Here is an 18,465-nt window from a genome sequence, read left to right on the forward strand (position 1 = left end):
AACAGTCTCCAGCACTGTAACATATGCAAGGAGAGCCGAGACTAAATATTAAGCATATGAATTATATATTCTTGCAATACGAGGCTGAGAAAATGCTTGCTGTGCACCATAGTTAAAATGAGCAATAAATACCAGGGTTAATGCTGGCAATGTCTTGTTGTGGAAGGTTCCTCTAAGCCCCCCTCTCCCAAGTTTGGGTTTCAAACCATTTTCTGCTGTGTTGGATAATGAAGTGATTAGACTGCTCCTTTCTGAGACTGTTACATATTTAAAACAGGTTCCACCGCTGCCTCATTTTAAACATCAGAACCTGTTTTGGGCGCCAGAAATGTGAAACATGAACATCAATAGCTTTCTCCTGCCAAGATAAGACCTTGCTGCAGAGGCCAAACATATGTCTGTCTGTCTTTCCCCGAGGAGGTTGCTGGATAAGGAAGAGGTGTGTCTGTACCTGAGCTGCTTAAAATGACTCAGCCACATATGGGCCTTTTGTAAACTTCCCTTTGCCCTTTCTCCGCGGGGCAGCAAGAGATTTCGGTCTCAAAGTTATTGCCATCTGGGTTTAAAAGGACAGGTCGGCCTGAAATCGGCTTCCCCAGCAAAAGTGGTTTTGGCTGCCGGGCTCTGAGCCCTGTGGTAGGTGCAAGCCCTCACGGAGGCGGCTTCCTCAGGAAGGGTCATCCCGAGGCCTGCCCTTTGAAAGGAGCAGCAGGACTTTCGTGATAAAACGCACCGAGCTTCGTTGCGACCCACGTCGTCGCCAGCAAAATTCAGGTGAGGCAGATGATAAGAATGCAAATGCAAAGCGCTGCTGTGTTTCAAAGAAAAGCTCTTGCATTGGGCCAGGAAAATCGGGATCTCATTTTGCTCACCAGCCAAGGCGATGATGCCTTTGCCACCTCCAAAGTGCCACCCGTGCCCAACACGCTGTGTGAGCACCCGCACAGACAAGTCGTGTGAGCGGGACAAGACGCACCTCTGTAGTCAGCAAGCTTGCCCAAAAGGCAAATTAGTTCTTACAGCTCAAGTTTAATGAACAAAAAGTGCTCGTAGTAACCAGACTCTTGCCTCCCTCAAACAAGGTGGGGTGGTGTCAGGGCAAACTCAGCTGGGGACCTGAAGAAAGATTTTCCTTGTGTTTCGCTCTGCTTGACCGACTCTGTGCAACCGAGTGCAGATCTGATCCACCCCCAGCTGCCTTCCCCGCTGCCTCTGCAGAGAAGAGAGACGCCCGAGACAGCCTTGCTGCCAGTGGACCAGGCTGCATGTCCTGCTGCAGTGACTGCCACTGTGTTTTCCTCCTCTCAGGCGCAGAAAGCATTGATTTCATGTCGTGCCCTCACAAGACAACAGTGACATACCCTAGTGGCTTGCCACCACAGGCTGCTGGCTCCCAGCCCTGGGACACTCTCTGGAGAGAGAATCGTAGCCCCTGAGCAATATTTCCCAGCCAAGCCAGCGGCTGAGATTTCTTCCAATCCTTTCTGCTTTGCTGGAAAGGTGTATGCAGAGCTCTGCCCCTTCCAGAGCCATGCCTGCAGGCTAGATGCTTGCTCGTGCCTTGAAAACACAGCCCAAAAAGCACCAGGAAATATAGTTCAGGTAACCCCAGAAATTCCGTCTGAATGTAACAAGTGATAGTATTCCATTTTTACTTCTTCAAACGTATGTCATTAAAATCAGCATCCCCATCGAGTTCCCCCTTACTGTAGGGACTCATAGGGATTCACACCTGGGCTGAGGGATGGTGGACATGAAGCCACAGCATAACTTCAGCTTCATCCTTTCTTTTACATTTAAAAGGTCTGGCCATATGTATACAGCCAATCCCTCCCCAAGCACTGAAATACAGCTGCCTTTAAAGTGGAAACAGCAGTAAGAGCATGTAGACCTGGATAGACACAGGAAACGGCCCCAAAAATACAGGGAGTTTCGAGCAGGGAAAACAATCCTTGCTTCATGGGATTTTGGCTGTGGTGAAGAGCCAGGGCTCCTAAATCTTTGGAGTCAGCACCATCCAATTTTTAAACAGTTAGGCACTGACAAATAAATGCACCATTTAACTGCCTTTTATTGAAATTAATAGGAATGAATCATCCTGGCATTTTTGAAAAATCTTTCTGAAGAAGCTTAGGTGCCTAAATATCTTTAGCAGCATAGACCTAAGCAACTTTTCAAATACTAGTTAGCTGCTGCTTCCTAATGTGTCTCATAGCACTAAATCACATGGAATAAATGGGGGTTTTAATGAATGTGAGAGGATGGGGCTTCAGCTGCCAAATTCCTCTTAGCCTTGTGCAAAGAGTGGCAGTAGCTGTGAAGCCAGTTTTCCCTCAGCCAGCTGAAAGTCAGGCAAAAATGTTGCACCCAAATTCGTCCAGCCTGATTACCAGGGTAGCACATGAATCGGTTTTATTGCAGTGCTACTCCTGTTGCCCTTAATTCGTGAGGTTTCCTGATGCTTTTTTAACTTTTTCTGGGACCCTGAGCACGCAACGGCCTCAGCTTCTTCCCAGGGAGGTCGCACCGATGTCTGACATCCTCTCTCCTGCACACTGCAGCCCTGCTTGGCCCCTAAAACCCTGTCAAAAAAGGCCCTTCCTCGCACAGGCTTCCTGCCATTTGTCCCTCAAGCTGCTGATGAGCTCGAGATAACTCATTAGCTCCATGATAAACAGATGCAGAAACTACATTGCTCTCTCGGAGACACCTAGCCACCAAAAATCCAAACTGCTGCAAGCACGGGGTTGGAGGGAGGTGGAGAAGGGCTGCCAGAGTGAGAAGGAGCAGCTAAATCGCTTCTGTGGTCATGAGCTTGTTCTCAACCAAAGGCTTTAGTCCATCAGAGTTGCTGTGAGAAGCAAAGGGAAGGCATTTGGGAATGCTTTGCATCCTTTTGCGTTAGATTTTGGATGGCTTGGGAGGCACAGCACATTCAGATCCCAATGTCATTGTTTAAGGGGTTGTTTGTTTTCATTCCCCTCCTCCCAACACAGAAAATTAAATTTGGCACACAGAGACCAGGCACTGATGACTCTTCAGGGATAGATTTTTATTACATTTAGGAGACAGTCAAAATAGTTTTTGACATTATTTTATTCTAGGAATTATAACTGAGACCCTAAGGGATGGAGACACGCAAAGCCCACAATAAAGCAGTGGGAGATGCTGATTGCCCAAGGCTCCTTTGAAATCCCAGATTATGTTATGGATACAGTCACACAATTGAAAGTGATCCACTTACCACAATTTAACCAGTTACTGCCTGCCAGATGAGGCATGGGAACTGCTTTCATGGTCTAAGAAAATGTGTTAACTTACAAGTTGTGGTACTTTAAGAACGTGCACATGGTTGCTGTGGCTCAGTCGATGGGCGGTTGCTGGTGGAGCCACAGTAATTCAACCATCTCCGTCATGTGCCTGTACCTCGTGGAAAGGATCTATTGCTTGTGTCAGAACAGCACTTCTAAGCTTCAAGCATGTGGTGGCCTCAGCGTGTCCGCTGCTGTGCCTGCGTGTATGGTTCACGATGCTGAAAACAAACTATAAAAGACAAATGAAACAAACGAATGGGTGAAGGGCAGGAGGCAGCAATAATACTAGGTAGAATTAATAATAGGTAGGTAACACATGTTTTCTGCAACTGCTGGATGTCCAGAATTGTGATTCTTTGCTAAATTTGAGGAGGAGGGAGAATTGCTCCATTATGGACATACAAATGTTTGTTATTGTAGGAATGCTCATTCAAACTCGTTGCAGTTTTATTTTGGGGAACAAAATGGCACATGCCCTAATCTTAACCTCTATTTGCACATGGTTGCAACTCTGCATGTGCAAAAAATTTCCATATGTAAAAAAAGTCAAAAAACTTAAAACGTGAAGTTATCTTTCTTTGAGAAACTTGCATTGTTTAATCTAACATTTGGAAAATCTAAACCAAACTTTCCATATTTTTGGACCAGGAACCTCAGCTGGCTACTTGAATTAAACTGGCCAGCTACATCTTTTCCACAGCTCTGTATGCAGTTAATAATAGTACTACTTTGAAGTTAGCCAATTCCTTTCCTCTGACAGTCTCACAGTGCTTTTGAAATGTAGCTAGATGTTATTATTCCCATGTAGTGGCTCAGAATAAACCGTGAAGAAAGTAAATGATTTGCTGAAGGCTGCAGAGTAAACTAGTGGTAGAACCCAAGTTTTCTGTGTCCTAAGCTATTCTTATAGGTCAGTGACATCCAATTTTGGGTTCCTAAAATGCTATATATTCCCTTAAGGAGGCATTTGAAGGCTATTCACACTGGCCCTTCCTTTATCACATGGCTATTATGGAACTGAACTGGAGGCATCCCCATCCCATATGGCCACATGGTAGATGCATGTCCCACGTCATGTGAGACAGGAGTTGCTGTGGGACTCGGAAAAAAGAAGCAGCAGGAATTAACCTGAGCATCACAAAATCTGGCCAACAGCTCACTGCCCAAATCAAAATATCAGCCAGAAAAGAAGGCTGCAGAGAGCAGGCTCTGAGCGGGATAAATTGTTGTGATGGGCTGGGAGCTATAGATATGACACTTCTGTTCTTACTAATACACCTGCCATCATTCACTGTGTTCATTATCACAACGGTTCTTGTATTTTTATTCATCAGTGAGAGCAAAATGACCGAGCCTCTTGATGCCTTTGTCTGTGAAACACTTTTGTCTGCTGTTTTTGTATCACCTTTGCCATCGCAGCTATAACAAATCACCTTGTTAATGTTACAGTGCTTGTTCTTGTGGCCCAGGGTGATCCCTTGTAGACTGGTGGGCAATATTCACATAACTATAATCCGCCACATTTTCATGCAATTAGTATGCGGCGGAATTGTTCTCAGATACTCACACACATACAAAAAGATTAAATAAGACCCATTTAATGTCATGAATTGTCCTGTTAGGAGTTAATGAGGTCTGGTAGGTTGCCAAAGTCCAACACACAGAAAGCTCAGGCAGGCCAGGAGGGAGAAAGGGAGGAGTGGCTGGGTTCAGCCAGATAGACCTTGAAGTGCAACAGCTGTGCCTTGTCTTTGAGGAGAGGATCAAGTAGAGAATATGAGATAGGCAAACGTTGGCTTAAACTTTCTTCTCTTTTTGATTGTCCTTGGACATCTGCCTCATCTCCTGTCAAGAATGTTTGGCAGCTGTGAGCCCAGAATAACACTGCCGCTCAGCCAGGACGCTATCGCAGTCGTCTAATACTTTAAGCCAACTAGTCTCTGCTGTGTGCCTCGACTGGTACTGAACTATGCTAATGCCTTGAGCTAACTAGGCTTTCTAACAGCCCGTGAAATACATAGAAGTGGGGTCTGTGGTTTATTTTCCTCATGTGCTAATTGGCTTTAATTGTTGGCCAATTGGATTTCAAGTTTAGGAAAGGGTGCCCCAGACAAAAGGAAAAGTGTTAACTTAAGACCGTGGGAGAGACGGACCATTCTGTTCAGTTTCTAATGTAGTAGACTTTATGCAGATGCATAAGTCTCAGGGCAATGGCTGTCCTAGAAAGATTTCTCAAGCATAACCAATGTGGTTTCCTATAAAATATATGCTTCCATACAGGCTGAATGTCATTAATGTTCAGCTATTTGCTGGAGTGTAAATTCCCATCTTTCAGAACCAAAGTGTTTGTGCTCATTTTGCTTCAAAAATAAAGGGGTAGGTAAGATGAACGCCAGATTAATTCTGGTATTTCGGCTGTTTTAGCCAGTGGCTTTAGAAGGCAAAGGGCTTCTGCAAAAGCCAGCCTTCATTTTGTCCTCATAGTCACGGCAAGAGAGTAGGAAGAAGGGCTTCCATCCTATGTGTACCTCAACACTTGTCTAACAGAAACAGACCCTCTCTGAATAAGAAAGACACTCAGGTTCTGCACCCATTCAGCCTCTGAACAGCGTATCACATTTAAGGTTCATTCTCTGGTGACACCAGTTTTATTACCACTACATTTCCATTTATTTCAAACGAGTTCATGGGAAGAGAATCAGGCCATGTAAATACACCTGTGAGATCAACCAGACTAAATGACTTCTGTGTAATCTTTAATGTACATATCCTCCCAACAACCCTGGTAGGTAGGGTAGTGCTATTATCCATCTTTTGCTGAGGGCACAGAGGGGGAAATCCTCAGAGGTAGTTGGGATCATAAATACTGATTAAAATATATGCTAGAGACACTAAAGGCCAGCTTCTCAAAACTAAATTAATAGGAACTGGGCACTTAACCTGCTTAAAGCACTTATAAGAACTTGCGAAGAACTACTGAAAATCTGATCAGAAGTGATTTTCCCAGGTCGTAGTGGCTGCTTTTCGCAGAGCAAGAATCCATGTCCTAAAATCCTATGATCAGAATTTAGTACCATTAGGACCTAACCAAGCTCCTCAGCAAAACCTCAAACAAATCCTCATCATTTGCACTACATATAAACCATCTAGAAATAGGAACACATTAAGGCATTATGAAGATCTGCTGATTGGCAGTGAAGTTTTCTGCCCCCCCCCCCCCAATTTTATGAAGTGTATCCCTTAAACAAAGCTCAGCCCAAGCCATTTTCACTTGTTCATCCAGACGAAGGCAGAGTGATGTTACGCAGAAGCAGCGAGTTGTTTTCAAAGCTATGTAACATCTACTACCAGATGTTTATTAGTCACTCCTCAACCTTTCTCTTTGACATGATTTTTCAAATTGTTTTGGAGATCATTCTGTAGTAAAGGCCTAGATTGTCTTCCATTACTTCTGGTTACTTATTACTCCAGAGGCAGTACAAAGAGATGGTGTTTGGCCCAAACAAGCTAATAGAGAATTCTCCCTGGTGAGGGGAGTTGTAACAGAAGTTGGGATCATCGGAGGTGGGCATGGTAGAATAACCTACACTATTCCAATTTATAAGTAGTCTTTGAAGGGCTATAGCTAGTGATACTATGTTTGTCAGAATGCCTGATTTGCAGCACAGGTTAATGCACATGCATAATAAGAGTTTAAAAAGCAACTGAAGAACCACACATTTTTTGTGCAAGCTACACCAAAATCAAGGATAGGTAATAAACCCGTTGAGGCACATGGTCATTCTCATACAAAACTTCATGAAATTTTCTCTGGCCTTTGAAGTCTAGGGTGGCTGATATGTGTCCTCTGGTGCCTTTATCCTGGTAGTCCAGGACTGTCTTTACTGGAGCAAATACAAAATTGTTCTTCAAGCCTAGGCCTGATCACATGAACCCTTAGGTCTCAACCTCTGATGTTGTGGTTCGATGTTTTGAAAAGTTCAGCTAAGTGTTTCCCACTCAGGTGCATTTTACTCACTCGCTGCAGATGGGATCAGAGCTGAGAGTGCCAGGCCAGCACACAAAAATGTTCTAACGGTAGTTCCAGCTGGGACGAGAAATAGAAGTGTTATAAATCTCATGACTCATTATCCTGACAGAAGTCTGGGTCATTTGGATAAATTCAGACAGTGGGCTGCTTTATCCAAATCAAGCTTGAGTGATGAACATCTTGACCGCTTTCCTTGTAAAAACAGTTTTCAACAACAAAAAAAGGATTTTAGTTCCATCCTATCTCCTTACCCTGTGGAAACTGCTGTAACGAAAGCAAAAACAGAGGGACTATTCAGGAGAGTGACAAATTCACCAAATTCCTCCCTGTTAAATCTAATGCCTAGTGATAATATCATGCTCGTCTCCATGAAACACGATATTCTCTCCTGGTTTACAACACAGCAGGGGGGAACATACGTGCAAAAACTTCCAGCTACAGTGAATCTGACCTGGAACTCTTGTCTTTAGGGGCAAGACCTGACATCAGGCTCCTCAGCAGTTCAGAGACACCATGGGATTAGCACGGAGGGGCTCCACTGGCTTCCGCACAGCCACGCGCAAAACATTGGGTCAATGCTCCTCCCTGCTGCCCACTGGCATCTCGCCCTCTCTGGCAGCATTCCTGGGAGGTAGATGCTGCCTGTAGGAACAAACTGCCCAAACTAAACTCTTTGCTTCTCTTTCAAGCCATATCTTCTTCCGCCAAGAGCATCTCAGCATCCACAATGTGAGGAAAAAGCGGTTGATAGCAGCTCTAGAGATGAGACTATCAGAATGCGCTTCCCCTGCCCACTTATTTTCACTTGGGATTGTCCCAATTTGGCTCCCTTTGTGTCCTACGCTGCAAGAGATCATACGGCCATCACCGAGGAAAGCTGGACACTAGACACTTTCTGCAGCTAGTCAACACGTCTCTGGGGTTTGTCAGGAGGGTTAACTGAGGGCTGATGCCAGTCACCTGCTCTCGCGCGGCAGTGAAGTGCGCTGCTTTCTAGTGCTCAGCGGTTCCCGAGAAGCTGCGAGTGGATGCGAGTGGCAGATGCTAACAGACACCAGAGAGCCTGAATCGCCAGCCTTGCCTCTCACTGACAAATTGCACCTTCGCCACAAACATTTCAGCATGTAACTTATCTCCCGATCGGAGCGCTGGCCGCCCCTCTTCGCAAAGGCAGTGTCCTTCCAGGTGGATTATTTTCCACTCAAAGACTGATGCCTGCAACAGCAATCTTGAAAGTCTCCTGCTATCTGCTTCCCACTCTTCACAAGACAAGACAAGACCACCCAGTGATTCGCCTGAAGAAATATTACACCAGGCTGTGGGCCGGCATGCCTGAAATTGGCCCGGGGAGCATATCGACAACGAGTTACCCAGCTTAGAAAACACAAGGGGATTAATAACTTGGACAGTGCGCAGGATAAAACTAAACTCAGAAACAATTCCCCCTCCAAACCCCATCAGAATTTTAATCTTTACAGACTTTTAGCTCCGTAGCCCGATAAATCCTTTCCATAGTGACTCATTGTTACCCTGATCTTCCTTATAAAACACACGGTGGAAACAGTGTAACATTTTCCTTTCTTATTGCTCTCCTTTGTAAAACCATCTTTCCTTGTATCTCGCTGCCATTTGCCTGTTAGTCATGGGCTTCGCTCCTGAATGAGCCACTTAAGAAATGTTACGCTGATGTCAAATTGATACATGTCTTGTGAATACTTTATACTTTCTCTTTATTTAATGTGAAAGGACAGTGTTCAGAACTGATCAAAAATTGGGGACTTTTCAGTGCAAAGTTTCAGCTGAAATGCTATTTTTCTATTAAAAAAAAAAATATATCCTTTAGCAGAAATTAGAATACAAGAGTTGACCCAAGGCCACAAACATTTTGTGTTTCAGATTTTTCTTTTCTTTAGTCCCTCTTGGACAACTTTAAATTTCTCATTATTTACATTTCTTAAGAAGCCCTCAAAACACATTTTCAGAATAACTCTGGTGCCAGACCTGGTAAGTTACAACTGCAAATCAGTGTGTTTGCCTACGAACTCCAGCCTGGTAAGGTGTTTTCCTGGATGCTTCAAACCTGGGAGCCCAGATATATAAATCAGCCCCTGAGGAAGAGTGACCAGATTTTATACAAGTTCTGAGCGGGCAGAGTGGCAATGACGGGAATGAAGAAAAAAATAATATCGTCCTATGAATTAGCTGTCTATCTGTCTCAGACTGCTCCCTTCCCTTCCACAGGATAGCAATAGCAGTGTCCATAGAGGACTTCACAAAGCCCCTTTCTCTAGTATATGTTGCGTTTTCAGGATCAACATGTCATTTACAGTGATGTCATGGTAAGTGAATCTCAAATTCACTCAAGTTTCTAATTTTTTAATTGAGTGAGAACATGAAGACATCATTATAGTGCCCCAGGAGCAATGCAGGGAAGAAACTGGAGTCCTTGTTGAAGCAGTGCAGCAAGGTGTGTAGCCCTGAGCACATGGGTAGCCTTATGAACTACCGTATCGTTCCCCATAAGCTTTAAGCAGTCAGCTTACGTTTTGAAATTCAGCCTTCAACACATAACAGAGTCCTTGACCACCATCCTATAGAAAAAAAAACCCTGCTTATTTTGGCAGATGTTCATTTTTCCTTTAAAGCACGCTATTCTATCTTCTTTCTGACTGTTTAGGGCATTTTTCCTAAGCACAACGTGATTGTGGGTTAAGCCTGAGATGTGAGTCAATCTCCCCCTTTAAAGCACACTGATTTCTCCACTCCTTTCCCTGTGATATCTATTTTGGAGGCTCTCAACTCCCTGGTGGGCCAGTGGGACATCCCGCAGCCTCTTTATGGCTGGTGGTCTGCAGGAGGGAATAGGATTACATCTCTCAGCAGCCAATGGTGGTGCCTGTAGGTTCAATAAACGGGCTTAAAAAAAAAAACAACACACACACACAGCATGTCCTTCTTACTCTGCTTTGCGTGGTGTGACTGAACCTGCAGAGCCAGTGGGAGCGAGTTCTATAGTGATAACGGTAACCATTGACTTTCCCTTTCCTGATTTCACCTCTTTCATTATGTTGGAGAGCTTTGTTCCAGACTAGGAGATTATGCAACGGGCTGAGGAGGAGATGTGACTTCAGTGAGATATAGCACACAAAAAAGTGTGACAAATTGCAATGACAGGGGCTCCGATGGTAGCTTGTGATGGAGTGAAATTAAATCCCTGACCAAACAATGCAGCATTATGCTATATTCTATAGGCACCCTTGTTGAGGGTAGATTGAGAGAAAGAGAGACTGACGAAAAGAAAGATGCACACATACTTTCCCCATCCATGTTCCCAGCTAGCCCTTTCCCCCGATGTCAGCTTGGGAGTAAACAAAAAAAAAAAAAAAAGTCCTTAATGCTTGGACCCAGATGTAAGAGCTGTGTGACACAGGGAGAAGTGTAACGGATTGAAGAGATGCCCAGCGAACACCCACAGATTGCAGTGTCATCCCCTGCTCTGCTCAGGCAGCCGTGCTGCCTCCCGGGAGAGGTGGCTGGAACCGCCGGTCCCCATACCTCCACACACAGCATCCCAAGTAATTTGCCCTCCTTCCTAATTAAAGTGCTCCCTGAGGAGCGCTGGAGAAGGAGGATGTGTGTACACCTTTGTACTCAGCTGCTCCAAACTTCCTTGGGCAATACCGCAGGGTGATCCTGATGGCTTTTTTCATGCTAAATAACTGACCTAGACGGCCTTACTGCCCCATTCATCTCTTCTACATAAACAAACTATTCATTCTCTGAGGAATAGGTGCATCTGTTCACTCAGGCCCAGCTCCTGAGGGAAGCCAACAAGACACTTGAAACTATTTAAGGAAGAAGGGAGCACAACATGCTGTTAGAATATCTTTGCTGTCCCGGGGCCATCCAGGTGTTAAATCACTCACTGGCCTCTAAAGGGTCCAGAGCCAAACACTGAAACAAAAGGCAAAGACAGGGAAGGAGAGCGCCAGATATCACAGCTCACACTCCTCGTGTTTCTCTTTCGCTTGCTAGGGTTTTCAGGAGCAGTGCACTGATGGGACCGAAAACGAAGTTGACTCTAGGAGGCTAGGAGCACTCAACACGGCTGCAAACTTTATGAGCTGGTCAGCATTACTAATGTTCTCAGAGTAACACTCTTGCGGGACTCCTGAGCTTAGTTTCCACTGGAAGGAAACAATAGTTCAAGCTGTGAAATGTTTTACATTCAACTTCTACCTCTCCCCCCCCCTCTTCAGTGGAGTTGCCATGAGCCCAGACTTTAAAAACATTTCAGACTTAAAAGGTTAAGATTTAAGTGCTGCTGATTTTATCTGGGCTTTTAACTAACATAGGCAGGTGGATTAGAGATATGTGTACAATCTCCACTCTAGACACTTGGGTAAATATGCACAAGTGCTGAGTGAGCCAAGGAAGGAATCTGATGTTATTGTCTATTAATTTGAAAGCAGAGATTAAAGAAAGTGCAGAAATCAGTAGTGTAAATATCAAAAAGGATTTCCATTTATATGTAAGAACATTACTCTAGCAGTCTGGCTATTTCAAATAACATGAAAGCTTTTTTCTGAGGAAGAAGAACTGTGAATTTGTTTAAATTTACATATTTTCCTCTCTTTGTTTGCAGGAATGGTCACCATGCTTGCAGCTAGGAAGCAGTTTGCTCGACAGGGCTGGGTTTTGTTCAGAGCCTGCATTTGGCTGGAGAACCTAAAAACACCAAAAGTATTTCACAAAGTTACATGACACACAACTGGGATGGGATTTCCTCCTCCTTGCGTTCTTTTTTTCCAGTAATATTTATGATGATATTTTCCTTTTTTATTTTCACCGCACAACAGCTTGAAAATAGATTCTGATTTTCAACTAATGCTTTTGTTATTCAGAAAGATTTGTGAAAATTTGGCAGGAATAATATGCAGGTGATGGGGCATTCAAAGCCATTTTGGCTGTGGCTATTGGTTGAGTCAGTGATGTGACTGCCTATCCAGCTCATATGGTGTCACTTCTGCCTTCTCCTTAGATGCCTACAACCCATTTTTTTAATGTATGATGGATAATAAATAGTGAACATCCTCGAAACAAATTAAGTGGTTGCATTTTCTCTTAGGAAAGAACAAAGTGATTGCATCTACTGCATTAACATGGCCTGGGTTTAATACTGGAGGAAACAATATTTTCTCTAGACTTGGAATTAAGTTCTGTCTGAATGTGATAGGTGCTCTTTAAAAGCATACTTTGGGCTAAAATATCAAGGAATTCTCTACTTTTATGAAAGCTTTACAAATTCCTGGAGGTCATCTGCATACTCAAAAATAATGCATAATATGACCCCATGAATCAAATAGGCCAAGCTCAGCACTTTTTATTAGCAGAAATATTCATGAATCTTTTATCCTTCTCCTTAGTCCACCAGCTCTTATTTTCACCCTGTTCTCTCCTTAATGCAACATTTCATAGGAATGCCAAGAAAAAGGAACCCAGCTTCAGGTTTAATTGCTAATATTTCTAAATTTAGTCAGCGTAAAATCCATCTGAGGCTCCAAAGATTTTCCCTGTAATCTGCAGAACCTGAGTTTGAATCTAGCCCAAGAGAGCACCACAGCAAATAAATACCATCTGATCTCTACAGAAATCTGACAAGAGTTCAACTGTTTTCCACCTTGCTACAAGTATATCAGAGTTGATTTCCCAATGCAATGCTGTAGGGGGAAAAGTCAATTAAAATGCAACTGTCCCAATTTCAGTGAAAGGAACTGATCAGCAGGAATCACTATACATGCGGTTATTATGGGGTTTTTTTCTGTTAAACAGGCCAATATTATCTTCTTATGCTGACTTGCTTTATGACTCCAGTAACACTGGACAAGCAGCAGTGACTATGAGCCAAACAACCCCAGTTTTCCATGCAACGATATGGCAATTGCTGGACTCGGCTCATTCCTCCCATCTTTCTCACCTGCTTCTGCGACCATTATAGATATCGCAGCTAAACTCAGCAGAATTTGGCTGAAGGCACACAGTATGGGATTGCCAGTTTTTTTATGTACCAGCACTTTCCCTATCAGTGTAGCTGAAAGGTGATTAGGCTAGACAGAAAGGAACCAATCCTGGACGCTGGCAAGCATCCAGATTTGGTTATCATTTCATTCTTTACTTTGGATCATGTAAGTGTCTTATGGAAGATTTCAAGTTTTAACAACCAAAGAGAAGGGGAAGCTTTTACAGTTCTCTTTCTCTTGCAGCTGGTATCACGGGTCTGACTATGTAGGTTATTAGCCTCACTAAGTCGTCTCAACTATTGCTAGCATTATATAAATACAGACAAAGTTATCTGATTGAAGACTGGATATGCAAATTTTATGCAGCAACTATTTGCTTTAAATAGAAAGTTTTCAGTGTTTCAGTGAGAAAGCCTCAATTTCAACAATTATTCAGTTTGGAGTGGGTTTTGCTCAAGGTTACAAATTTTTGTTTGTCAGATCATTTTGTAACAAACATTTCAAAAATTTTAACATGGAAAAAACCTCTAGTTTCCACCCAGTTCTAATGTTAAATGTCCGTAAAACACAGAGGAATCTCCCCAGCGAAGCACTTAAGGTATCAGGTCCTCCTAATCCAGTAAGATTAATTATCATGTATGAGTAAATAGGAATTGTTTTTAATTCATTTCCAGATGTAGAAAGATTAGGCCTGCAAATTAGTTTGCTCCAATAACTGAATATTGAGACTACTACATCAATAATTACTGAATAAAAAGCTGAGCCCTGGGTTTTGAGCTCCCCTGAATGGTTTGGATCAAGAGTTCATTCAGATTATGTTACGGATAACGGCTCCGCACAACATTTGGCTCACGTTCAGTTTCTTTGAGTCTAAGGCCAGGATAGACCTTCGGTTCATCTCCTTCGACTCTCTTTCTAGCCCACACAATTATATTTCACTCACATATTTCTAAGCTGAGCCCAGTGACATTAATTAAATGAGAGCATTTCAGAAATCAAGAGACAAAATTGTTGCCTGCTCTAGGCAGAGAGCAGGAGAGAAAAGCGACATCAGGCCTTCACCATGGCTAAGAGCTGATAAAGGTGACTACGCCTGGGATTTGTCTCATGTAGCTTTACATGTCTATAAGGTAGATGTCTACATCTGATGTCATCGTGCTTGTACTCCACTGCAGTCAGTGGAGAGAAACGGCATTTCTAGTGCACGATTCATCTGCTCTGCCTACTTTAGGGTGAGACCTGGTGCCCCATCTCTGTTCACTGAAGGGCGACCACCTCAGGTGTGGACAGCTGTGATTGATACAGATATCTGAGAGTCGTGCAAGAACATCCTCGCCTTCCGTGACCACACCACAAGCTCTAAATAATGGGCAGCTTTCAGGCCCTTAGGGATCCCTGTTGGTTTAACCAAGCAAAATTTCAAGACTATCATTCACTCCAAAAGCAGGAGAGCATACAGGCTGGTATTTCTAGTTTGGGCTTGCATCTACTGCAAAGGAGAGCTGTCTATCTTGCAACATTATCTTCAAGGCTAAGATGGGTCTGACTGCATTCTCTATATGAAAGTGAGAATTGATATTATTTTCCTTTCGCTCTCATGAGAGATGCTTAATTTGAAAAGAGGCCTTGAATGTCGTTAAACACTATCAGTTTCTATTTTATTCTAGATTATTATGTAGATTAGGCAATGCCTGACATGCAAAATTAAATATGAATAACACAAAATAAGAATAAATTAAAAGACTGCAAGATGTCCTGGCTACTCTAGCTTTTGTTGTAATATTCCTAATACTACATGACTAGAGGTGCTGGTTAGGAGAATTCAGTTTGATCCCTACAGAAATGTGCTAAGGAGGAAAATAAACTACAGAAAATGTGAATTTAGGAATTAAAAGTTCTACAAACCATTGTCTTCTGCTTATCTAGCCAGGATTAGAAAATACAGACTAGTGCAGTGCAATCTTTTCCAATGTTTCATCGCAGCCATCACGTGTTTCAACTCTCTTCTGAAAGAATAGCCTCTAGGAAGAGGGCTGAGTGCAAAATTCACAGCACATAAATTAGCCTCTTTCTCCAGCTAGTGGGGTATTGAGAGGAGATTGGAATTGCTTTGTTACTCAAATGTATTTGACATACTCTTTTGCCATTTTTTTAAACTCTCTTGGCTATTAAACATTATGCCCTGAATAGTTGTGCTCCATATTTAAAGGTGAATTGCTTTCCTTAAATCTAATAAATGAGCAACTTGACTTGTGTGAGCAAACCTAGCAGTTTTCACAAGAACTTGCATCCACACTGGCGATATTGCCATTTGAAAGCAAGAGTATGAGCAATCACACAAAATTAAGGGAAAATTGGAACAAAAGAGGGGCAGGCAGTGTGAAAGTGAATTCTTTAGAAAATCTCAATGTCTGTGGATTACTTAAACTTAGCTCTCCACCTTCATGTAGGCGCAACACATCCTGTAGCCCATCGGAGGATCTCAACACGTTACACATACAGCATGCAAGACACAGTAAGAAACTCGATAGTAGGTTTCCCACTGATTTCTGAGTGAGTAGACGTGCAGTTGACTGTCTGCCTTTTCCCTTTTCCCAGCACGCCTGGATACCTAGTTTTGCTGTCATCAGTCCAAACACATGCTCTGTTTTCCCCTCTTTCTAAGCAAAATTCTTACTCCCTCTCCCCCCTCTCAATATATTACTCTTTCTTGTCTCTTGTTGCTCCAAAGCAGTAGTGTCTGCCAGGAATCTGAGAGATTCAGCACGTGTATAGAGCAGCCTGGGAAAGGGGCAGACAGGACAGAATTGCCCAGCTTTGGCCCAAAACGTGAGGTTTTCAAGCTCTGTCTCAGTCTCTTGAAAAATCAGGAAATAGGAGGAGCAGAAGAAAGTGGCTTGCTCGGCTAGTGCATGTGTCAGCACGTGTGTATGTGCGCACGCTTTAACCTAGAATCTATACCGGTGATTAAATGGTCTTTAAATCAAAGCCAATAGATAAATAAGGGAACTATTCCAAAACCAAGGGGGTTAAAAAACACTCTGCATGCACCTGCTGGAGACGCTGTGCTGCTGGCTCTACATTTCAACTCTAACCTGTATTTGATATGGTGTTGTTGCAGCTGTGGGTTGGGGTGGTTTATTTAAGTGGCTCCAAATGCTTGTCAGTGTGGCAACCAGCTGAATACATAAAACAGGCTCTCCAAACCCTTTATGGCCCAGGGTCAGAGTAAATGGAATAATAAAATCCAAATGCTTTTGTCTCATTTTCCATCACCCAAGCCTTCCGCATAAATCTACAGCTTTGCAATGACCTTCGCATTCAGTGTCGGGGATGAGGCCGCAGGTCTGAGATACATTTGGTCTTCATCTTAGGTCTTTAAAAGCTTTTTCCAATTAATTTTAACTGACTTCCATAAGGATCAAGTACAGTTTCCTCCTCCCAGCCCCCTCGCTCCACATCCTACCCCCTTTCTTTCCTGCCCGGCATCTTCTTCAACCAGTCAATTGGGGGAACACTAGAGAATAATACTATTGATCACACTATATGTGGTAGCACCAACAGCAAAGACATTTACAGAATGAGTGATTTAGCAAATAGGAAGTGAGAGATTTCTTTAAGGAGTTTTAATTTGATGTCTTCCTCGCTGCTGGGTGTCTGGTTTTCTTTATTTCTCTAGTGCCACATTATCCCTGCTCAGATGTCATCGAGGGGACCCACAGTCTCCTGTACACATGTTTACAAAGGGTAGGTCACTATTAAACTAAAATATATATGTTTGGGTTTAGCGAATCAGAAATCACCTTGTTGGGAATTAACTGCTGAGGGCTGCTCTTTTCCCCCTCCCCATCTGATCTAAATTAGATGTAAAGTCACTTCTCTGTGCTCCAATTATAGTGAAGAGCAACCCAAACCTCTGTCAGAAAGAAGTCCTCAGGACACCTCCAAACGTCCTGACTTTAAGAACCCATGGATCTCCCCTCCAAATTCCCAAACAGGATTTTAACAACCAGCTAATAAACCGGTGCGTAAAAAAATGCTCATTCCTAGTTTTGCACTTAGTGAAGCTGGGCCAGACTTTGAGAGCTGTAGTGGGTGTTAGGGGACACATTCACAGCCCAGAGTTTCCATGTTTATTGTGGCCCTGCTGACTTCTGTAGAGCAGAACAGATCTATATGAAGACTTGGCCCAGACTGTGCAGATACAGTCAATAAAAGCAACAGTCAGGTAGCTCGCTACTGGGGACTTGGGCTCAATTAACCTTAGACAAGACAAGGAACAAAAATATCCATAACACAGCTGCTTTCCTGTGTCCTTCCCAAAGGAAGACAACAACTAAGTGGGATCTCCAAAGAAAATCCATGTTTCTTGATATTTCCTGTCCAAAATGTTAAACATTTTAAAAATTAAGGCAGTTCCGATCATGTTGGAGCAGCACCGAAAGTCCTATCTGCCTAATCAAATCATGCACTCCTACCTGATACTTTATGAGATTTATCCATCACTAATGTGAAGTCTTTCAGCTCTGACGGGAACATCAGCAAAGTTTTGAGACACAAGACTTAATAAAATCCTTCACTACATGGTGATGTACAGGAAGGAGACACACCTTCTCATGAGACCTGGTTGTGTTATTAATATGAATCAGTAAGGCCTCTAACCATTGAAGTTCACGGAGTTGCACCTCTCCATGTGTTGAGAAAATGAGGGTCTTTGGTTGGAGTCAGCTTCCCCAATTTTTCCTTGCTTGGTGAAACTGTCCTTCCAAGGAACAAATAGACCAGTAGCTAACAGAAGTAGGGTGACTTGGCTTCCCGTGGCATCTAAGGCTGTCCTTGGAGTCTCTGCTGTCCAAGAAGCTGGAAATATCAGCTGAAGCTTTGCCTGTGAGTAGAGCATTGGCAGTGGTTCTCTGATGTGAATTCTCTGGTAGATGAGTACTGACCACAAGTAATGGTCTTTCCCTCAATGGGTGCATTATTAGAGCCTCTCATCTCTGTCCAGCTGGAACTTATGCAGGAATTTAATAACTCGCTCCTTTAAGTCTGGCTGAAATTTCCTGACAGATTCAGAATTACCAAGAGTGGACAAGCAGAGGAG

Source organism: Balearica regulorum, chromosome 12, assembly GCF_011004875.1.
Source record: "Balearica regulorum gibbericeps isolate bBalReg1 chromosome 12, bBalReg1.pri, whole genome shotgun sequence".
Lineage (NCBI taxonomy): Eukaryota > Metazoa > Chordata > Aves > Gruiformes > Gruidae > Balearica > Balearica regulorum.